At 38.5% G+C, this 19,879-nt stretch overlaps 1 long non-coding RNA gene across 1 annotated transcript in view; it reads left to right on the plus strand.

Annotated features, from left to right (window-relative positions):
• The window catches only part of LOC123023810, a 30,598-nt gene extending 24,818 nt beyond the window's left edge, over positions 1 to 5,780 (plus strand). Inside the window, exons 3-5 of the long non-coding RNA XR_006414810.1 lie at positions 4,178 to 4,230; positions 4,574 to 4,665; positions 5,601 to 5,780. This is a non-coding gene — a long non-coding RNA (uncharacterized LOC123023810). The remainder of the gene's footprint in view (positions 1 to 4,177; positions 4,231 to 4,573; positions 4,666 to 5,600) is intronic.
• The last annotated feature ends 14,099 nt before the right edge of the window (positions 5,781 to 19,879 follow it).

Raw genomic sequence — 19,879 nt, forward strand, 5'->3', positions numbered from 1 at the left:
TCCTGACCTGATTGTTACTGATAATTTTCTCCAACAGTAAGTGAAAGAGGACAGGCTACCTTTGACTTTCTTCTAACCAACAGGGGTGACCTAGTGGACAAAGTGGCAGTCACAGGAATCCTGGAGGAAAGTGGCCAATTCGTTCTTTATTCTAAAGGAAGCAAAAGTCGTATATATATCTTAGAGTTTAGTAAAGCAAATATTAATAAATTTATAGCAAGGTCCCATGGCAAGTGACTTTAATGTGAAAAGAAATCCAAGATGGATCACAATTTTTAAAATGAAATTCTAAAAGCACAATTACAAACAATTCCAACAAGAAAAAAAGGATAGAAAACAGCAGAAGAAGCCAATGCAACTTCACAAAAATGCTTAGACATGACCTGAAAATGAAAGAAAGACATGAATAGGAAACAGAAGTAAAGCCATGAATAGGAAACAGAAGTAAAGCTTGCAAAAGAATGCAGGCTTCTTCTCAAACTGGAGATTGGTCATGAGTGTAGGACAAAAGTTTCAATCCTGGGTCCAGGGCTCTTCAATATTTTTATTAATGATTTGGAAGAGAAATGCATGGAATGATTGTCATATTTGCAGATGGCACAGATCTGGTGGAATAGCAAAAACCCTGGAAGACAGAAATAAAATTCAAAGCAATCTTGATAGGCTGGAACACTGGTCTGAAAGCAACAGAATGAACCTGGGAAAGAGAAATCAAGCTACAAGATCGTACTTAGTTCAATTGTATGGGTAAGAAGGATCTCACAATTGTTGTAATCACAAGCTGAACATCAATCAACAATGTGAGGTACCTGCAAACAGGCAAATGTTATTTCAGGCTGCATTAATAAAAGTATCCACTCAAATAAATACTAGTTCTCCTCTACCCAGCACTGGTTGAATGCTGCATCCAGTACTGGGCAACACTGTTTAAGAAAGATGCAGACAAACTGTATGAAGACTCTGAGGAAAGAAACACAATTGCTCAGAGGACTGGAGACAAAGCCCTGTGAGAAGAGACTGGAAAAAATTGTGATGCTTGGCCTTGAGAAGGTTGAGAGAAGGTATGATAGTACTTGAAAGAGGAGGGCCAGGATTATCCCAGAGTGCAGAACACAGAGTAATGGGCTCACATAATAGGAATCTGGGTTCCAGCTGAACATCAGGAAAAGCATCCTTGTTACAGGAATAGAACAACGGAAGCAGGTGGCTGAACTGAAAGGCCTACTTGGTTCTTTCCAATTCTATTATTCTATGATTCTGTAGACTGGTAGAGCTATTTTTCAGGATTTTCAGCACATTCCATTCTTAAGTTTCCATTCTAAACAGATATTTAATTAATCAATTTTTATAGCATCTCATAACTAAATATTAACTAAATATAACTATATGTTAATAGAAGCACAGGGCAGTATATGAAAGAGCAACAAATACAGATCTAAACACTTCAAATGACACTCTAGTAATACAGATAAAAACTGTTAGCAAACTTTATTGTGTTTTGGCAGTCCAACTCCTTTTACATTATAGAAATATCTATCAGTCATGACAGAGCTATCTTACTCCCAGACAAAGTCTCTGGTTTGACTTCCATGACTAGCCAACTGAAAGAACCATCTGCTTCCTTTCAGTTTTCCCAGTTGAGGCTTTATTACTCAGCCTAACACACTTTCAGATGGTGCTAATTATCCTGTGCTTGGATGACTGACATCCCAAGAGCCATCTTGCTTACAAACCCTCCCTGAGAGGGTATCTGTAACATTCACTTTGATATATTACAATTTCCATTGCTATATGAAGATATGATCTAGATGCAGAAAATGAAAACAAAATGTCATTTCAACTTGTCTTAAGGTATTCATATTTTTGGTCTATCTTTTCATAGTTGTGTTTCTACTATGTATTCAGTTCAGCGTATATTCACCAGGATTGGCATAAACAGACCAAAGGCCACCAAGCACAGATGTTTTGCAAACTGGAATGTTATTGGGTGCTTAAGTAAATGGAAGCCTGACATTGTATATTCAAGATAGTGACAGATTGCTTGGGAGTATAGCTGAGCCAATTTTTGGTGGGAAATATTGTCAGCACTGTGGGGAGGGAGACCGTGTTCTCCAAGATACCTCACAAAACTGTGATTTCCTACACCTGCTCCTGTTCACTGCTCCTCTTGCTGATGGCTTTGGTCTTTTTTTTTTGTAAAGACTGCTGCTGTTCTTGCTGAGTACTTGAGCTAGATAATCAAGGATCATGTACCCAGCATGATAGCATCATATCACCTTATTAGATAATCAGATATTGCTGTATATTGACATTATGACATCTTTATCCCATTTTGCAATATTCACTCAATATATCACTGGCACAAATAGCATGTTTCACAATATTGTGTGACTTTTTTCATGAAATATTCCCACTCTTTTATCTCAAACCAATTTGAGAGATCAGCCACACACACAAATGTGTGTACATGTACTATATTCCAACTTTTCAGACTATCGTTTATATCTTCAAAACATAAACTAATGGTTTTGAATTAGCTAATCAAATGGCTAAAGTGTTGACCATTACCTCAAGATTTAAAAGGGGAATGGAATTAACATTTGCTGTTGGACATTAGATTAATTTTGTATTGGTTATAACTGATTATACCAAATATAAATATGTTACATGTGAGAAAATGGAGAACAGAACACTATGTCTGTATGAACAAGAACTGCTGGGCTCAAGACTGCTATTCTGAAATTTCTCTAAATGGCATTGTTGACACTTTATACAGTGTTTTAATGACACATCTATGGTAATTCAGTGTGCAAATATCAAGGAAGAAATAAGAATTGTAATGCCAAAGAGGAAAATGCACCTCACCCTTCCTTTTTCATTGTTTCAAGTTTCCTAAAACTGCCCTAGTAAGAGTTCTTGCTTTTAAAAATGTTATGGAGTAGAAATTTGCTTATTTATTTTTTACGTTTTATTCTACACAGTCCTTAGCAACATTCATTGCTAACTATTGAACTGAAAAACATCTTTGAAAAATGGCCAAGTGCTTAGGAGAATTAATTAAACACACACACACACCCCTCTTTTAGAAATAATATTGTCTACCATGGCAGAAGTATCTTACTTACAGTGTATGAACAAGGGCATCAGCTAGGAAGCTTATGGAAAACTTACCTACTTTTGCCAATAAACTGCTAAGAAAAGCTGGTTTACAAGTTAAGAAGATCATGATGCCAGCATTAAAAATTAAAGCTAATAGTTTTATAGGCCAAGTGACTAGCTGGGCATCCTTATCCATCAGTGAATAGGATTATGTCTGCAAACATTCTCCTGAGATAGAATTAAATTGTCAAGTTTGCTTGCTAGCAGAATGGATGCACACTCAACATGTTCAGAGGAACATGGTTAGTGCATTACATGTTTTATATTTTAAAACAGAAACATCACTTTAATTTAAAGATAACTGAGCTAGGGTCAATTTAAGGATACCCAGACTCTCTCTTGTCTCTGTTCTGGTGGTTCTGCCCAGCAACCTGTTTTCTGAATCGAGACCACAGCTCTCCTCCATGTTTGTCTTCCATTCTCCAGCATTTCACATTCAGAGGAACATACATCTGACCATTCAGACTTAGTTTAGCTACCAAGGCAAATAGCTAATAATACATTTATCTTCTGTGAAGTTTTCTAATCCCTTTTACAGCCATCTAAGACAGTGACTATCACCATATCTCTCTATTCACATTTTCTCCATCATTTTAGCAGGAGTTACATACTATTGTTGCTACTGTAATTTCAATGGATGCCACATGCATTTCCTCATTTGTGTGAAAAGCCAATTTTGGTGCAGGCCAATAGACAACGATGGATCTATGACTCATAATCAACCTGTATTAGGCCTTGAGGGAAGACTATCCCAGAAACAAAATTATTCATTTTTTTAAACTAATATTTTTAGGTCAGAACAGGAAACATTCTGTCACTTCTAGTTTTTTTCTCCTTCTGTCCATTCAAAGAGAATATTATGTCTTTGTCAGTTATTACATTATTTTCTTTCAATATCTGTGAAAAAAGTTTGCTGCTGCATTACATGTATTGATATACTGCTGTATTCTTCCAGCAATTCAGCACTGAGGTCTGACAGAAGAGATATTTTACCAATACATGATTCTATATTTTGCAGAGAAATTGCAAAGTTTTATCACATGAAAATGCCTGAGACCAGCATTACACAATGTGAGTAGATTCACCCAAAAGAGGGGCATAGGTATGCAATAGTATGGAATCCTACCGAATGAACCAGAAAGAAAATCCGTGGTTAGGAAACCCATGATGAATGTGACAAAATATTTTTTGTATGTGTTGGATTGCTGAGTGCACTTATGTATCCCCTTTAGTACTGAACAGATCTAGCAACTGAGCATGTAGGCACAGCTACTCACTTGCACCACTATTAGGCATTAAATCATATGCTAGCCATTGGCCACACTGAGTACGTGCCAGGCATACTTAAGCTAAGCTGAAGGAGGAACTACGAGAAAGCAACCAGGCAACTAACTGCAGTCATTTGTGCTTTCAGCTGAATGGCAGTGCATTGCTACCACATACAAATGAGCCTCACTGGAACCCATTCATGAAAATATACGTGATTACCAGTGTGCCCCTACATAGGTAAGCTCAGAGTACCTCCTGTTACGTTTTATGAGGCTTTGTCCCTGGGAATGGACATTGGATTATAGCTGAAAACAAGACAGCATGCCCAGAACTCCAAACTGGGCAGCTCCAGCAGGCATTGGGTATAGGCACCCTGTATCAGCCGAGTGTGTTCTTTCCTAGCCTTCATTGGAGCAGCCTGGCTAGCTCCTCTTTTGGCAGTCTGCAGCTGCCCTGTATTAAATGGCTGGCTTTGACGGCAGGCATATAGGCATACTTAGCTTGGAGTTAACTGAATATGCATAGGATTGCTGTCCTAGAGTGCAAGAAGCCTACTATCTCATAAGTGAGGCCTACAACAAAATGTTAGTGTGAAGCATCCTGTCTACAGTAGTCACATCCATCACTGCCTCCAGGATACACCCTTCCACTTCCCCTCCAACCTGTTCCCCATGCTCTACAAATCGTAGTAATGATTCCATAAGAATGTGTGCAGTTCTGCCCAGGCTATTTTGGGGTTCCCCTTCTTTTTGTTCCTTCCTGCTGCACATGAGTAGTACTGTTTTGGCTCCATTAGTGTTGGCAATTAGTAAGTTCCATAAAGGACAGGATCAAACTTCAATAAAATGTTGCAATGTAGAGAGCTCAGGGCTCCATTCTCCCACCAACCATCCTTGTTAATCTGCTTTTGGGGTGTCCCACCTTAATAGATTGGTTCAAAAGTTCATAGTTTGGCAACCTTTGTGATATCTCCAAACCTGTTGATGCCACCCTCCTGAGTTAATGGTAGCACAAGGTTGAGAAATGTTTGATCTTAATTATTTCACTTGATTACTGGAAAGAAGGGGTTAAAAAAAGTTCTGAGCTTTCTTTTCTTTCATCCTCCCCCTCTTCCTCTCTTTCTCTTCCTTTTCCCTCTCCCTCCCTCTCTCTCTCTTTCCTGAATATTACAGAAAGTGCTTCAACATGGAAGACAGTACAATGCAAGCCTTTTTATTTAGAAAGGACATCCCCACTGATCTCTAAACCACAGTACTGCTTCTACTATAAAACATGTAAGAAATTTGCCCTGCTTCCAGGAAAGAAGCAGGGGGAAAAAAAGAAGAGGTCTTTGCAGAGGGGGAACAGTTTCACACGAACAGGTGACTGGAATCAATGCAGCACAAATTAAAATATTAAATCAAAATATCTGCTGCTTTATAAGACCAGAGTTAAGGGAGGCACAGATCAGTCTAAATTACAAAAAGTCAGGAAATTAGAATCTCAAGTAGCCTCAATTAGAATCTTAACTGGTGTGGTCAATAACAATGTTGTGCAATGTCACAAACTGTGCTTACTAAGAGCATAGCCTCAATTCATCTACACTCTTCCTTGTTCCTCCAGGAACAAATCTTGATGGGAAGGCAGGATTGTCTGCAGCCAGCAAGGATGGTCTACATTTTCCTAGTCTTGTATTGCCTTGGGAAGCATCTGGAGACTATTACACTATTAGAAAGATCCAAGCAAATGTCCAAACTGCTTGGGGGAGTGATTGAGAGAAGGACATCACAGATACTGTTCTTCTTTCCTGGTCTCTCCAGGTTCCAGTCATGACCGAGATGCTTCGTTTCTTAATGTGCTAAATAGTTGTGACCTGGAAGAGGTCAGTCACAGAATTGATGAGAGGAAAGGCACTTCTGGATTTAATCCTAAGCACTATTGCCCAGGAACTAGTATGAGATGTGAGCATTGTCAAACCAGTTGAAAACCGCAGTGCTATTAGACTTAACATATATTTAAAGGAAAATTGTCAATGAAGTCCAACACAGTCACATTTCAGTTCAAAAAGGGAAATTATCTAAAATGAGGAAAGTGGTTACAAAGGGGGAAATGAAAAGAGGGCATCAAGAAGGTTAGATCAAAGTTTAGAGGGTTCTCAGAACCTCACCTGCAAAGTATACCAAGGTTCATAAAGGTGGTACCAAGCTCAGGAGACTGCAGGAATGACTGATCAGCAGTTCTGAGAAACCTATTTGAGCCAGGGGGATTCCTTCAAAGAAGTGAATGCTTGCCCAGATGAGAAAAATAGAGAGAATACACTTGCAAAAAGGAAATGGTAGCAGAAACTAAGAGACTGGGTAGGAGGATTTTGAGGAGCATATCATGGACAAGATCAAGAACAAGAGGCAATCTTCAAATATATCAGAAGCAGCAACCCAGCTAGGGAGTCAGCTAAACTAATGGATGGCAGCAGAGTTAGGAAAAGAGTGGGAAAAGAGGTTACGGCAATTGTGGAGAAGCTGAATGAATTCTTTTTATCTCTGCTCGGTAAAGAATATATGGGACAGACACCTGGGCCTAAACAGATATTTTCAGGAAGGGAGTTTGAAGAACTGAGGCCAATATTGGCATTCTCAAAAATGGAGTTATCAACCTTATCAAAGAACTGAAAGTTAATATGACATTTCACCCGAACAGTACCAACCCTTGTTACACAATGCAAATTCAAAATGACTTGTTTTCTAAGAAGAATATATAGCATACTCACTGCACTAAAAGACTGGAGAATGACCACTGTAACACCAGTTTTTAAACTGGGATCTAGGGATGAGCCAGAAAAATTGCAAATTAGTTAACTTGAAATCTTTTCTGGGTAAATTGGTCAAATGCATTATTGAAACCAGCATTGGTAGTCATATATGTTATAGAAGGATCACATGGATTCTCCTAAGTATGTAAGTCATGGCCTCACAAACCTTTTAGAGTTCTTTGAAAGCATCATTAAATCATGTGGACAAGATGCTCTGGTAGACATTGTTAACTTGGCTTCCTCTCTTCTCTTCTCTTCTCTTCTCTTCTCTTCTCTTCTCTTCTCTTCTCTTCCTTTCCAAAATCCTCATCAAAGGGAGTTTCTGGAGCAAACAGTCATGGAATAAGAAGAGAAACCCTCTTATGAATCAACAACTGATTAAAGAACAGAAAGCAGAAAGCTGGGATAAATGATACATTTTCCCAATGGAGAGGTGTAAATCACGGAGTATCACAGGGATCTGCACTGGGACAAATGCTTTTCCAGTTTATCATAAATTATTGGACATTAGAAGGGTACAGTGAGCTGGCCAATTTGATGACATCAAATTATTAAGGTGGTTAAACAAAAAGGAACTACAATGAAAGAACTGCAAATTGTGATGAAGACTAGAACATGGCACTACTGTTAACGTTAAACTTTAAATAAATAAACAAAGTAAACTATCAGAGCCATGTTCCACAAACTGCCTATCCCTGCTTCTGATACCATATCTTTCTCTACTCATTATTATGCCAAGTGGAGTTCCCACAGATTTCCCAACTTGGCCCATGACTCCCTCCAAGTCACATATTTAGACCCTCAGAAGGAAAGAAATAGTCCCCAGAGCTACCACTAAGGAGTATGAACAAATCAATAAGCAAGGTGCTAAAGAAGTGTCCCATGACCTTGCATCCCCCTGTGAAGCAACTGCGCCAAGGTAGCAAATTCTTCTGGCAGTGGCACCATCAGGGCACCACAATCCCATGGGGAGGGGATCTCCAGATAAGAGCCCTCTGGAGACTCCACTGCCTTAAATTAGCAATCAACCCAGGAGAGTTTCTTCTTTTTTTCTACTCTGCTACTGCTGCCATGGTGTTCCTAGGTGCAGAAAAAGCCTGAGCAAGCAATCAAGCAGCAAAGATGGGATGTATACCTCACTGCCAGTATTAGTGTTCCGGCTTAAAGGAAATCTGAAAGTTTTCTTTGTTTACTGTACACATTGAAATAATTAAATAATCTCCTATTTTAGTAATCCCAGACAATTTTAAAGATCACATTTTTTTAGCATTTAGCCACAACATTTCAGATTTAACATAATGCATTAAGCAATGGCCTTAAAGTTATTTGGGAGAACCAAAGTGATTGCATTTTTATTACTTGTCTGGCTGATAGAGTAACTTGTTAAAGTATTTGGTGGGAATACAACATAGATTACAATTTATGTGTTTTTAAAACATTATAATTACAAGCAGGAGTAACATTATTGATATAGTTTGGGAGTACTATGTGTTAGAATTAGAAGATCTAAACGCAAGCTTGGATAGCCAGAATCCTCTCTGTCTCTGTCTGTCTGTCTGTCTGTCTCTCTCTCTCTCTCTGTCCCCCTCCACTTCCCTGCCTTCCCCTTCCTCTTTCTTTCTCCTTTCTTGTGGTAGAAAGATAGTGGAAGGATGAAACACAGCAGAATATGATCTGCAGAGTGCTAGAGCTGTCCATTGTCCCTTTCAAAATAGATTTGGGTCTTGGCAGTCATGGGTGACAGCACACATGGGTAACTCCAAGCAAAAGGAAAATGTAGGAATCTTTCACCAGTAAGAAAGAGTTGGTTTCTTTGTCTGCTACTTCCCTCTCAATCAGCAGCAATGGTACACCTGGCTCCTTGCCATAAAATTGTGCTACAGACAACTTGTGCTTGCACAACTGACCCATCCTTGCACACTGTGTACATAGGTCATACTTCTGAGTGAGTTACTTGCCCCACATATTGTGCCCGGCCCATATAAAGGGTTGGGGTTTGAGGGGCTGCTTCCACCCAAACTGCTAGTATTGTATAAAAACACAAATTAAACATTCTGTCTGTTACTAATAGCATGGGAAATGTTTGTTTTGTATTGCCTTATAGGTCTAGAATTACATTTAAATTGTTGGAGTTTGCCATAACTTTCTCTCTGATCAGACAGATAACTTCAAGAATAACAGAAATGTGCCCTGATATATTCTTGACCAGGAAGCCATCTTGATTTTAAGAGACCTTTGCCATGTTCTCCCATGTATTCACAGTATCCTGCTGCATGGAAAACTGTATGCAACTGCTTTGTGGGACAACACTCAGTTATTTTCAAGTCAGTACAAGCTTAATCTGGCTGGCACACATACTACACAATACGTTTTATCTGTCAATGTGAATAAGAGTGTAATGATGCTTCTCAGAGCTAATCAAGGTTTTGCCCAAACTACAGATACATTGGTATGAATGGTTTTGGCAGATCTGTCATTCTTAGTTTCATCAAGAATTTTGAACCCATCAAGCTGGTTCTGTCCAGGCTCTACATGATTTTGTTCTCAATGGAAACATATTTACACATTTTGTGTCTAACTGCACCTATCTCTGCGTGCCTTGGTAAATGTGCATATATTTGCATATGTAAACCTATTGGCTAAAAGGCGTTTGTACACATTTTAATTATGCATGCTGTTTTCTTCATGCATTTTTCAAACATGTGCATAGTAGTTGATCCTTTCTGTGTGTTGACAGCATCATGAGTTTATAAATGTATGGATTTACAGCTGCAAATTGCACTTAAGTCCAAGATCGGTTCCAGAAGGTGTGATGACTGAAATAAATTCACTTTTTAAAAACGGAAAAGAAAAACCTCAGAGGAATTTTTTTCAAACATCTATAGATAAAAGGATATAGTTTGCTAGAGGAAACTTTTTAACACAAGAAGAAAGGCTTAATATTTAAAAAAAACAAGTGCAAATTCCATGCTACATAATACTGTTAAACTAATGCTTGTTACTTTGCTCCTTATAATTTTAGAATTTAAAATATATTACGGGGATCACAATTCTGGCCTACATTATTATTGCCACAGGGATTTGCAGCTTCACAGTAAATTTGCTGCCAACTTCCCACTAATAATATAATTATGATCATTATTTAGTGAACGTTCACAAGTAGTAACTTATACAGTGAAGACAATACTGCATCTAAGTGTGTATCAAGAGGGCTACATACTGCTATTGCCAGTGCTCATATCTTGCAGAAATGTATTTCTTGCATCCAATTAATTGCTAATTGTTTCATGGTGTCATCTAATTCACTCAGCAAGAGCATAGCCCTTTCAGCTATTCCCTTGATGCTTGTAGACATCTGAACTCAGAGGTTTGCAAGCATCAGTGCAGAGCAGTAGGAGAAGCAGAGGCGATCCCAGCCTCCCCTCTCCTGTTACTCAGAAGTTGGCTACCTGGCTTATTTTTGTCATTTAGCAGTGGCCCGTCAGAAGGGGAGACTGCAGCACTTCTAGTTTGCCTTGTATCCTGACAGCCCCAGTCTGCTCCCTCCCTCTTTACACCCTTTCCAAGGTTGATTTTCTGACCTGGAGAAGCAGGCAGCATGCTTCTTCTAAGCTGGCTATGGAAGGGGAATGGGAGACATGGAATGTCTCCAGCCCATATATGGGAATCCAAAGCATCCTGTGGCCTCCTAGTCACAGTCCAAGGGCCACGGGATCTATCTCTAAAATCTTAACATAAGATGTCATTCTAAAGAACTGCCACTTTTTAAAAGCAACCAAAAGATTCAGTACATCCTGCTTATATGAAACCAATTATATTCACGTCATCAAATTATATAAATTGTAGAAACTAACCTGAAGAAACAGATGCCCAGTGAAACTCCATGTGATTGGCATTCATGCCATCCACATAATTACAAACACATAAGGCGCTTACTTCAAAAACAGACAAGCTGACTTATCATTGACTAAGGCACCATTACAAGCATTTGGCTTCCATTGGAAGTCTGTGAGCCTTTGAGTACTTTTCTGGGACCAAGTCCTCTTGGTCTCTGTAGGGCTTTGTTTCTGAGCAGATACGTACAGAATTCAGTGGATACACTGATGCATATACAAAGTCTTGCAGTCTTTATAATCACTCTTTACAAATGATAATATCTACCCTAAAAGTTTTTATTTGTATTATCAAATTGTCATTTCAGGAGTCTTTCATGGCATGTCCTATCAAAGAAGCCATGACTGAAAGTCAAAATAATACGCATCCTTGCAGTAATGGCACATCTGACCTAGACGAGCTAAGGAGTTTTAGGTATGCATAGAGCAACCATTTATTAATCTTTATTTGCATAATGACACCAGAAATAATTTATGCACTGTGAAGAAAATATTTAGAAGTTCAAAGAGAGATAGTGAGTAAGAAACAGAAATGGAAAGAAGAGTGAAACAAATTCAAAAGAAAAAGTGAGTGCTAGGTCACAAGGCAAAAAAAGAAATGTTATTTCAGCAGAGATCTGTAATAATAATCTGTTATGCTTAAAGAGAGAAACAGAAATAGAAAAGGTAACAAAGTATGAATGACTTGGTTCTGCTTTGCCATGAAGTGGAACAATTATGCAAAACTAAACTGAAGATAATCCCAGTGATTATTGGAGTACTTGAGACCATCATTTAAATATAAATAAGCAGTTCAAGCTGAACACAGAATGAAAGGTATTATGCTTGGCAAAAGACATTGATTCATAGGAATGCAAGGAAATGAGAAAATTCAAGATCCACATGAACTGTGGATTATGGAAATGTGGGCCAGCCACTCATGAGATGCTGGTTAGGGAAAGGTGAGAATTTAGTTTCAGTTTATATTTAATAAAATTTACCAAAATTCATACATTTGCTTATTTCTTTGATGTAGAAAACCTGAGATTTTAAAATTTTGAATGTAGAGATTACCCAATGTAGAAAGATATGCAGATGCAAGCCCAAGACTTTGAATGCCTTTAAGTCTGGAAAGGAATCCCTGCATTTCCTACTTTAATGCAGAATAAGCCACATTTTTTCCTCAGACCATCCCTTGCAAGTTCCTCATCTTCAACAGCCACAAAATATGAAGAAAGAGCATAGTCCTCTCTATGCTGCATGTATTTGCATATATTGAATAAAGATTTCAGTTAAAATGAGAATGCACAATGTTCTTCATATTTGGGCCAGAAATAACTTAAGATTTTAAAAATGCAAATATACCAGAGAATGAAATTGACAAATCTGTCTATTGGGCCGGTGCTTATCTTTGAAAAACTTGCCAAAATTTATGCAAATTTTAGAAAAATTTCCAGTCCCCAATATCAGAGATCAATCAAATTCAGAGATACACTTTTTTGAAGTAAAAACTAATAAACAAAAAACAGCTGATCCGATGAGACATCTCCCATAGAACTTGCCAGTTGTTTATTAGCTTAACAAGCATGCAAGAAAGAGCAGTGGCTAGCTACTTGGCCAGTTACTACATTTCCAGTAATAACCTGGATAATATATTGCCACTTTTGCTCTGCTCACCATCACTGTCATCCAGGTCATACATAGATAAGTGGTTTGGGCGTGAAAAACTGCATGCAGAATAGAAGATGTTGTATGTCCCTTGATCTTAGTCTTCATTATATACTACATTTCAACATTCTCCACAAAGACAAGAACTATTAAAAAATACACCCGAACACTTTATTCAACTCCAATTATATCTATTTTAAGGGTTCACCCCTTACAAACTCTACAGCACAGTCACAGTACAGAAATCACAGGAAAATTCCCACAAAAGAGGGAAGAATTCATTAAACCTTCTTTCTACCACATTTTCTAAAATGTCTTGCCACAAAGAATATGCTGGGCTCAATTAGGCTGTGGTCACTCTCCAAATATGCATTTGTATAAACATTGCAGGATGATCCCGCACTATACTAAGTAGGTTCTGGAGCTGCAACATGCATCAGCAGTTTGAATTTCTTTCCTGTAGAATTTTGGAGCCCTGTAGAAATACTTCTGATCTTTCAGATTGTGTGTGTGTGTGTGTGTGGAATGACAAGTTCAAGCTAGACCCAAAATTCAGGTAGGTCTCAACCCTTCTTTTACCTGCAAGCTGTTTTGGTGAGTTACTCTCGTGATGCAGAGGTTTGGAATGTAATCCTGTTGAACTGTCCATAAGCCCCCATGCTTGGAAGCTTTTGTGGTTCCTATTAGAATGGGTGGTACAACAGAGGTAATCTTGCCTCTGTAATGATCCTGATCTGCATTTTCACTAGATAGATTTTTTGTCCGTGTATCTGGAGCATCTCAGAAAGGGAGCAAAAGAGACTGGGATAGTTTTCAGATGCCTCATACCCTGGCCTCCCCATTCTCCTTCCCACCCTATGAAATGTCCCCATTTACTGTTCTCTTAAGTTGCTTTCTTGACAGCAAGCTAGTATTTTTTTTTTCCAATGCAGCTGTGAGGTAGTGGATAGCTCCAATGCTGGGCGTGAAGTTAAAGCAAAGCCTCTTGTCCCACATCTAGGAATCTGAAAAATCTTATGGCTCTTCATTCCCTGACTAAGAATTAGAACATTGCTTCCTTAGTAAGTTAGTGTGATGTTTCATTCTATTTCAAAAGTCATTGATGATTTCCTAAATGTTCTATGCTTGGATCTTTAGTAAATGTATTGAACTGAAACTGTATTTAGTTTGATTCTGTTGTCTTCTCTGAATAGAAGGTCTCAGTCATGAGACTTTATCTCCTAAGAAGAGGAAATGTCCTCCATTCTGTCCATAAGTAAGTAAATATTGCCTTTTGATGGTTTCCATTGACAGTGAATTGGGTGGCATCAAGGTTCAGATTCGCAAAGAGAGATTCCAGTATTTTCTTGAGATAAATGGGAAAGCTTCCAAAGCAGCCCAAGATTGTTTTCTAAATGTCTGAACTGACTTACAAACTTAATCTTGTTGTCAGTGTATAAGCCTAATAAGTGCAAGAAAAAAGTAACTGACTGGTGTATCACACAACACTTCTGGACACTGTAGCTCAAGAAGAGCACTTCTGAACCATGAAAAGAAATTAAAACAAAAATACTTCATGTGTGCATTAAGAAAATCTGTCTGTTTTCTGCATTCCAGTTTCCATTCACCAGTGAGGACTGAGGGATAAGAAGATTGTAATCACAGTGTTTATGTCATAATTGACTGCACACACATTTCACTGAGGACTGTTGAGATTGCACAGAAGTACAACAAAGCACATTATGTTGATCCATTAAACTGGCATAACATGGTCTAAAAATGGACTATATGCTGCTTATTACTGTTTTATGGAATCCTTAACAAAACATGCTCTGGAGCAGTGAAGGTCAGTGGAAATCTTATGGCAGAGGGACAGAAATAGGCTGAGAACTGTAATCATAAGTATTTCATCCCAAGAGGTTTGGATAACAATTTAAACTTTCAGCAACGTTCACAAACTAATGAAGCCTTAAGATAACTTTGCCATTCCACAGTTTAGTTTAGTATTCAGAAACCTTAATTGAAAGCACTCTCCACAATCCTAGGATGATCATTATTATTAAAAAGCATTTTTATACTGCAGTACAATTACACAGCATACTCAAAACACTCTCCTCATTTTAAAAGATGCTGAACAGCCACATTTCATCTCCAGCCACACTGAACATCCCTTGCTTAAAATGCTTACGGGCTAAACAAGAAGTCGTCCAAACAGCAAGATGTGGCGTACAGATCATTAGGTAAGCAAGTCACAAAATCTTGGATACTTTCATACTTCACAAAAACCTGACTACGCACACTCAGTAAAGAGTTGCAATGAAATGATTTTGCAATTTGTTTTATGCATGGCATTTATGCACTGTATTTTCAGCTACGCAGTAAAGCTGTAGTTCAGTTGCAGAGTGCATGTGTTAAAGGCAGAAGTCCCGGTTCCAGTCTTCAAGTTCTTCACATAACAATGGAAAAAGATTCTTGTCTGAACTGCAGGACACCCGCTGCCTGTTATTCAGGAAGTACTGAGCTGCATTGTATTTATGTTTTATTTCTATGCCACCCAATAGTCAAGGTTGTCTGGCTGTCTGGATGGACCTACAGACTTAACAGAAGACAGACGCAATGGCACTGTTTTCAGCTCACCACTCAGCTGTTTGGCTTCTCTTGCTTTGTGGCTGCATGTGCATAGGAATGATATTACCTTGTGCTGTCACCCTGCCAACAATCTCGCCATCTCTCAATACACTCAGTGGGCATGTGATCTAGATGAGGAATACGAGGAATACTAGATGAGGACAGATCTCTGTGCACCATCTTCTCCAATCATATCCCTCCCTCCATCCATCCAATTGGAATTCTCTTATGCTGTTCTTCTCTTGCAGAGAAGAAAGGCTTTCCACTGTTAAAGCATGCACAGTAGAGTTGTGTGTGAATCTAAGGGCACACTCTTATCCTTGTCTATACACAAGTAAGTGCCACCATGCTCAATGGGGCTTACTTTCAGGAAAATGTGCATATGACTACTGTCCTCGTGAAATAAAGCTAAAAGTGAGTATCTGCTGAATTCATAGCAAGCCAGGACATTGATCAACACCTACTGTACCTATTCGTAATGCTTCCCTTTACAGACAGTCTGGATAGATGCATTGCAAATTCACTAGTAAATTCAGCCTTTATTGCATGCTTTGCAGCATGCTCAGTCTGCATCTAAACAACACTAACTGGACAAATGCATTGATACTTTTGTTAAGGCTATATGCGGCCACTTCCCTTCCCTTTCCTTCCCTTCTTTCTTTTTTAACAATTGTCCTACCAGCTAAACCCCCAAAAGTGTAGTGGAAGCAGCCTCTTCAGCCTGGATCCTAAACCAAAAGATCACCTGTTCCCTTGCTGGAGCCACAGCTGAGTCTGCAAGGAGGGCTGGGTAGTGCCATTCCCCACCCTGGCTCCTCCAAGGTCAGTGAGGATAAACTAATGCCACTAATCAGGAAGGGATGCTTAACATAATTCCACATTATGCAATTCCAGTATACAGCTCCCAATATGAGGATACTGAGCATACTCAAAAACCCATATACACAGAATGAGCTCTCACACTGAAGAATTATTGTTTGTAAGCCGCCCCGAGGCTTCGGCGAATGGGGCGGCATAAAAATGTTTTAATAAATAAATAATAAATAAATAAATTGTTGTCTCAACTCACATTTTCTGAGAAAATAACAAATTTACTTAGGGGAAGGTCTACTATCATGATTAATAAGAAAAATAGTCAATGGTTTTGCTATGTGCTTTGATTCCAATGCATGTTATTTCTAACATTTAAGTCCCCCTTGCAGTGTGGTAGGCTTTCATGAAGGTGTAAGCAGGAGGAAAGTTAAAGCTTCCTTTCCTAGAACATTATGGTCATGATCCAAATTGGGGCCCTATGTGCTTACAGGAAAGTAGGAAACCAAAGCACATGGAATTCCACCATGCTTCCTTGAAGGGTTATTTGGTTTTGGCCTCAGCATGCAGGGACGAGAAAAGTGCAGCCATCCTTGGTGTTATCCCTCTGGAGTCATCCCAAGCATGAGCATTTTCTCAGAAAATCCCAGTTCCGTTGCAGCTACAGCAGTCTTTGCAATAAGCTGCAAGAGAGGAAGGAAGGAAGGAGGGTAAACTGGAGAAAAGAAAGAATCAAAAGGCACTCTTGCTGGTGGTAATAGCTGGTGAGGCAGGTCTTCCTTCAGCCAGGCAATCCCCACTCTGTTTGGTTGTTTCCTTGTATTAGTCATCCATACTCAGCACCCTCTTACAGTCTGTATAGGACCTGAACAGCATCCTTGGAATTAGGCCTCTATGATGGACCTCAAATTTAACCAGTCCAGATGTCTCCAAATTTACCTGGCTTGTGGAATGAAGAAACCTTTCCAAAATTCATTGGGAGGGAGTAGTATTTACACTTTTAATTCCAAGTTTGCCAAAGGACTTTTAATGTGTTTTCACACACTGTAAATGCAAAGAGAAGATGATCTGGTAGCACAATTTCTAGTCACTTTGAAAACAGACCTGTGTTTAAATAAACATTCAAATGGGAATTTTCATGCAGATTTATATTTTCTAATTAATGTGGAAGCTGGATGGAATGGAACACAAATGAAAGCGAAACAAATAAGAAATAGACTGATTTATCTGTTGCTATAGTAATCCAAATACTCTTTGAACAAAAAGGATTCCCTGGAAAGAGGAATTCTGCAGGTACTAAAACACTTTTGGGGGACATTAACACATTTTCTAAAGGGATAAGAAACTATGGAGTCTGGATTCAGATACCAACATTGTAAAGAGTTGAAGGAAACTAGACTGCTAGGTGTCCACATCATGAATTAACTTTTTTCTTAAATATAAACATTAATGTACTGTTTTGCATCACTATTTATGCATATAAACTTTTACCACTAGAGCAAATGGAATCCATTTGTATGTGTTTTGCATTCACCGAAAACCAAACACTCTATACTTAAACTTCCTTCCTATATAAAATTATAACACTTGTTCTTCTGTTCCCAAATATATTTAAGCTGTGTTCAATAATCTGCAGAAGATGTTGTTATATGTCACGATTAAGATACCATGATTAAGATATTATGATTAAGAAAAGTGTAATGGTGGGAACAAAATGGCATGCAACAGCTTATGATAAACCTAGACAATAACATCATATCCCTTTCATGCATTGTGCTACAATGGATGCATATTGTTCCTGGGAAGGAATTAAATACTCTCATAAGAAAAGCAGCCCCCTCATTACCTGTTATAACAGCAAAATGTGTCTGTACTAGGGCTGCCTGTGTTGTTATTAGTAGCCTGCCATGTTGTAGGGAGATAGACAATAAACACAATTCGGCAGCTTTTCTCTGCATTATTTGTGTATCATACTTGCCAGTAGAAAACCGTCTGTGTGGATGTCTTTGCTCTGGCCAACCCACTAAGTATTCCAGCTTTCCTTAAACAAAAATAGCTAGTTGATTGGTTCTGTTCCAAGTGTGCCAGATGGACACATTCCATACAAAGGGTTTTATGGTGAATTGGCCAGTGTAACATACCCAGCAGTTGCCCAAAGCTGCAGTTTAAGCATCTTCATAAATATGTCTTCAGAGACTTTGGCATTGCCATAAGAGAAGACTGAAAATCAGCTGGAACTCTGATGGCAAAGATGAAGGGCTGGCTGGGAGAGAGAGAGAGAAACAAAATGGCTCCTGCAGCTTCAGTGCAAGGGGAATATGAAGCAAAATGTCAGCCACTGTAGTACCACCTGCAGCACATCTTACCAGTCCAGGACTGGATTCCTCAGCTAATATAATTATGTTTCATTCAAGCCATCCAAAGGGATGCTACTAGTTCTTTGTCTTATGGAGATGGACAACTGCCATATGCATCATTATTACTCCTACTACAAGCAGCAGTAGTGTAACAAATCTCACATAACTTGTGCAGCATTTTCATGTGTGTGAGGAATGATAAAAGAAAGCAGAGAGAGTAGATTAGACATTTATCAGTGATGCACAGCACTTTTTGCTGTTCTCTACTGAAAGGACATTTCCTAAAGCCAGCCAAAGAACCATGCTGCCACCTAGTGGGAAAGCCACCATATCTCAATTGCTTTCAGATTCAGGTAATGTATATTTCTGTTTATTGTACAGCCAAAGATCCCGATAAGATAGAGATAGATCGCAGCAAAAACAAAAGCAGAGCAAAAAATCCTGAGATATATTTTAGTTGGCATTATTTCATTTCAAAATAGATACTTCTTGTTGTGATTGCTGGATTATACACAAAAATTATTGTAGTAAAGATGAGATGCATTGAAAAAAGGCAGAAAGTAATGCATACATATATTTCATTTGCAGAAATGCTTAGAGAGAATTCCAGACATGAGTTCTTCTGATCTCATTGTTCAGGTGCTTCATAATATATCACAAAGAAACAGACTAGAGCTGTGTGAGTAGGCTGGGAATCACCCTTCATGAAACATAGGGCCCCATGGGCAGACGTGGCTGGTAGTATCTCTGATCTTTTTCAAAAGGCAATTTGTAGTCTATAAACACAGCCTGTGTGAATTTGGAATCAGCAGTACACTGAGTGTATTATGAGCATGCCAAGAATCTTCCTACTGTAATTGCTCACAGTTCACTCTTATTTTCTACAACCATAAGAAACCAAAGCTATTTATACCATTTATGCAGTCCGGAATTTTTTATCACCAACAATGTGGCATGCTTCTTCTTATGGCAATTATCTTGATGATTTTTTAATAATGATCCCATTGCCAGTATGTTGTTTAGCCACATCCAGGCAAAACTAAAGTCATTTAAAGAAGAAGAATGTGAATTAACTAATATGAAATATGTTTTTAAAAACTGGAAACATTAATACTATCCAAGAAAACGTATAAAAATTATATGAAATATACCTGAAATATTTGAACCAGATTGAACATAATGCGTATCATTAAACAAAGGATATGTGTTCATGATAGCTAATTAAAAAAAAAGAAAAAGCATGGGAATTAAGTATGCCTGAAAGCCAAACACTTTGATCTGTGAAAGCTTTCTACATCACAGATGTGTGAAGGTTGTAGTTAATTAACAGCGAGGACAACAAACTCTGT

The sequence above is a fragment of the Varanus komodoensis genome, unplaced genomic scaffold (genome assembly GCF_004798865.1).
Source record: "Varanus komodoensis strain SLA01 unplaced genomic scaffold, ASM479886v1 scaffold21, whole genome shotgun sequence".
Taxonomy (NCBI): Eukaryota; Metazoa; Chordata; class Lepidosauria; order Squamata; family Varanidae; genus Varanus; species Varanus komodoensis.